Raw genomic sequence first — 4,868 nt, forward strand, 5'->3', positions numbered from 1 at the left:
CCACAGGCTTTGGTTGCCTGCAAAAGGAGCCAAAATGCCCTCTAAAGTAGGTTTGTTAGCAGCAAGGGGCCCAGGACTAGGTCAGCAAACTTCCCCTGGCTCCCTGAGCTCTACTTCTGCCAGCCTTTTCCTGCTAGTCCACTGTCAATCTTAATCACTGAAAAGTCTGTTTCTGAAAAGCCTTTAGGTGGGGGAGGTGCTATTTAGCTTTCAGGGTATATGGTGGGTGTGTTTCCCTGTCCCAGAGCTACTTCTCTGCAAGTGGCCCAACATATTACTCTTCTCTTGGCTGGACAGAGATCTTTGTATGGAGACCAACGGGGATTGTTTATCAGTTCTTCTTTGCAGGGAAAGTACCAGACTAGACTGGTGCCTAAGATAGTGGCAGAAATGGGTCCTCCCCCAATCTAGTCACTGAGGGCTCCTGAGACTGTTCAAACCTGTAGGTTTGGCCTCTGCTTTTGTTTCCTCTGAAAAGTTTAAAATGCAGGGTATGGCAGGCAGGGCTCCTGTGGGTGGTGTGTGCTGTATCATCTAGCACAAGGTTTTTCCTTTTACCTGCCCTGTGGCTGCTGGGAGTGGCTAGCTCCTCTCAGAAAAAAAATGGCCCTTTCCGTTTGTGGGCCTATGCCCAAATGTTTCAGGCTGCCATTTTTCCAAGTCTCCCCACAATGCTTCCCACCCCAGTGTCTCCAGGTGAGTAGTGCAAATGAAAACTCCTGTGCTCTGGGTTTAAAAAACAAAACAAATGAAACGGAGGCTTTCTCTCTGTTCAACTCCAGACTCCGCTAAGGCTAGCAGCCCTGCTGCCTTTCACGGCTGGATGTTACATGGGCCGCAGGTCTTGGCTCCAGTGCTCCAGGCTGTGAAGCCCAGCCTGGGTTCTGGGTCTCTATCTTCTGAGGTTCTGTTCCTAGCACTCCCTCCTCTCTTGGCCTGCCGCCCCTGGTTGCTGGGTCAACTCCTTTTCCAACCTCGCCCACCCTATTAGTCTCCAGGTATTTCCTGCAGTGGAGGTCTTCTGGTGGTAAGTTTCCTCAGCTTCTGTATGTCTACAAAGTCTTTATTTCTCCTTTAAACAAAACAAAACAAAACAAACAAAAAAAAACTTTCCTAGATATATTATTCTTGGCTTGTAATTTCTCTCTTCCAATAGTTTAAATATTTGGTTCCACTCTCTTCTTGCTTGTTGAGATTTTGCTGAGAAGTTATGTGATAAACTAATGGGCTTTCCTTTATAGGTTACTTTCTTCTTTTCCCTGGCTTCCTTGAAAATTCATTCTTTGTCCTTAATTGTTTACTGTTTTAACACAATGTTCCTTGGAAAAGGCCTCTTTGGATTGAGATAATTAGGTGTTCTGTTTGCTTCTTGAATTTGAGGATCTAGTTCTTTCCATAGGTCTAAGAAGTTCTCATCAACTATTTGTTTTAATAGGGTATTTGTTTCCTTCTCTCTCACTTTTCTTTTTATTATGCCCATTATTATTATAATGCTCTTTTTTTGGAGTCAGATAGTTCTCATAGAGTTCTTTCATTTTTTTCTCAAGTCTCCTCCTTTTTCCCCTCTGTATCATTTCTAGCTTTATTTCTTTATTTTTAGATTTCTATCTTTGATGTCACTAATTATTTTCTCTTTCTAGTCAGCTCTATGTACTTTGATCACTAGTTTATGTTTATCTCTTTGAGTTCATCTTTTGAATTTCTATTTGGTTCTGCTTTAAAGTTTCAGTATCTTTGGTAAAGTTCTCCTTTTGTTTATTTATTTTCTGAGTTAATTTAATTGCCTATCTGTATTTTCTTGCATCTAGCTGAGTTTTTTCAGAAAAGCAATCTTGAATTCTCTTTTATTTCAATCACATATTTCTATGTCTTTAAGTTTATTTTCTGAATATTTTTTCATTTTCTTTCTGAACTGCCTTGGTTATTCATAGCATTTGATGAATTCCTTGTCTGTCTAGGCATTTATGTATAAGTGGCAGTTCTCTAGTAGGTTGACAATAAGAAGTCCTTCTATTGTTTTTCAGTAGGTGGCACTGAATCACAAGGTGTTTTTTTTTTTTTTTTTTTTTTTTTTTAGCTCTCATGCACTCCTCTGGCTTTTCAAATCTCTTCAGGGTAGTGGAAAATGGCTTGTGTTCCCTGGGAAGTTGGATAGCTCCCTGTGATTTGGTCACACAGGGCCCAGGGGACTAACAATGCAGCTGATTGCAGTGGGCAATTGAGTTCTAATTCTGTGAAATCCCAGTGCTGTGCTCCACAGCCAGACATTGCCAGCTGCACAGTGTAATGCATGGAGTTGGGGTGTGCTCGGGGAACCTGGTCTCCTCCTTTGTTGCTTTGCCCTATTACACTTCCACCTGACACTGGAATTAGTTTCAGAATGTGTCCTTCACTCAGGGAAAAAGTGTTTAGTACCAGTTCCTGTGTTTGCAGATAATGTGCTCTGCAACTGGACAAGAAGGGTGAATGGAGGCAAGCTCTGAGAAGGTGGGGAAGGCCACCAGGCTTTTTGCCTTTGCTTCTCTGTCTGAAATACTGATTTCCAGATAACCATGGCCACACATCTGTGCTTCATCTATATCTAGGTCTCTGTGCTCAGCTGTAGCTCATACTACCCAAACATGCAGAAATGCTTACTACATCTCTTTGCTCCTCTTGACTGAAGGGAGTGCCAGCCACAATCTGATTCCTCCCCTTTCTGTGCTAGCCATCCAGAGAGCTCTGGGCTGCAGGGCTGTGTCTATGGCTGGTATCAACTCTTCTTCCTTCCAATCTCCCCCGTTTGCTCCTACTTACCCGACTTCACATGTTTCAACGCATGGATCTTACAGATATGTTTGTGCATTGAGCCGGGAACTCTTTGTTGAATTATAGCTGTTCAAATTGTTTTAACTTCAAAGGGAGATATAAAGGGAATCTGCCATGCTGCCATTCCTCTTAACAGATTTAAATAGGCTTTTGTGATGAGATTTTTACAGAGTCTTTAATTAATGTATTCATGCATGAAATCTGCAAATCAAAAGTGACAGATTGATGTATTCTGAAGAGATTTTAAGTCTTTTGAGAGACATAGGGCTACATTGAAGTTTCTTGTTTGTTTTTGTTTATTTTTAAATATTCACTGGAAGATTTATTGATTTTATACAGAAGAAGGGAGAGAGAAGAGGGAGGGAGGGAGAGAGAGAGAGAGAGAGAGAGAGAGAGAGAGAGAGAGAGAGAGATGTGAGAGAGAGAGATGTGAGAGAAACATCAATCGGTTGCTTCCCATATGTGCCCTGGCCAGGGATTGTACCCGAAGTCTAGGTATGCGCCCGGATTGGGAATTGAACACATTACTTAATACAAATTTTCCTGTCATTTATAAAAAAAAATTAGATATTACAATATCTCTCTCTCTTTTATTTTAATCCTCACCCGAGAATATTTTTCCATTAATTTTTAGAGAGAGTGGAAGAGAGAGGGAAAAAGAGAAATATCGATGTGAGAGAAACACATCGATTGGTTGCCTCCTGCACAAGCCCTGACCAAGGCCCAGGCCGGGGAGGAGCCTGCAACTGAAGTACATGCCCTTGACCAGAATTGAACCCGGGACCTTTTGGTTCACAGGCCAACGGTCTAACCACTAAGCAAAACCAGCTTCTCTATTCAAAATTGGAATCTATTTCCTCCAAATTTGATGGGTAGAATTTATGTCCCTGCCTCCCATAAATGTCATGGGTAATAATATGGGTGTGATTCATAAATGCACACTTCTGTAAGTGAAAGTCTGCCTTTATGTGAAACCCATAAAGAAGCCCCCAGCCTTCTGGAGGGTAATTATAGTTGCCTAATATTTTCTTATTGAGGTGAATTCTCAATATTCTTTTTATCTTTATGGCTCTGATGCCTTCTGAATGCTCTATATCCTTTTATTCTTTTAGCAGGTAACAAAGCCTATGCCATTTTCACTCATTGTCCCTTTCATATTAGTTGCTGAACTATTTGATAATGGACATTTATTTAAAACTAGAAGCCCGTTGCACGAAGATTCGCACAATAGGCCTTCCTTCCCCTGGCTGCCAGCACCGGTTTTCCTCCGGTACCTGGGACCCAGGCCTTTGGTCCGGCCACAGCGGAGAAGCCAAGCCTCTTCAGTCTTCAGTCTTCAGTCTTCAGTATTCACTCTTCACTCTGGCCGGAGCCTTCAGTCTTCGCTCTGTGCCTGTGTATGCAAATTAACTGCCATCTTTGTTGGGTTAATTTGCATAGTCACTCTGATTGGCTGGTGGGCATAGCGGAATGACACCAATTTGCATGTTTCTCTTTTATTAGTGTAGATACAGCATCCTTAGTACATAAAGCAGCTAGCTACAATCAATATTCTCTAGGCAGTGAATTTTTTAATTTAAATTCTTTATTTTTTAAAGTATTAAATAAGTCTCCTTTTCCCCCCATTGACCTCTCACCAGCCGCTCCAACTCCCCAGCACATGCCTTCACCCCCTACTGTTTGTTTCATTGGTCATGCTCATATGCATGCATACAAGTCCTTTGGTTGATCTCTTACCCTTTCCCCCCGCCTTCCCTCTTAGGTTGGAAGGTCCGTTTGATGCTTCTATGACTCTGGCTCTATTTTTGTTCATCAGTTTATGTTGTTCATTATATTCCACAAATGAGTGAACTCATGTGATAATTATCTTTCTCCACCTGGCTTATTTCGCTTAGCATAATGCTCTCCAGGTCTATCCATGCTGTTACAAATGGTAACAGTTCCTTCTTTTTTACAGCAGCATAGTATTTCATTGTGTAGATGTACCACAGGTTTTTAATCCACTCATCTGCTGATGGGCACTTAGGTTGTTTCCAAATCTTAGCTATTGTAAATTGTGC

Source organism: Myotis brandtii, unplaced genomic scaffold (assembly GCF_000412655.1).
Source record: "Myotis brandtii unplaced genomic scaffold, ASM41265v1 scaffold1581, whole genome shotgun sequence".
Taxonomy (NCBI): Eukaryota; Metazoa; Chordata; class Mammalia; order Chiroptera; family Vespertilionidae; genus Myotis; species Myotis brandtii.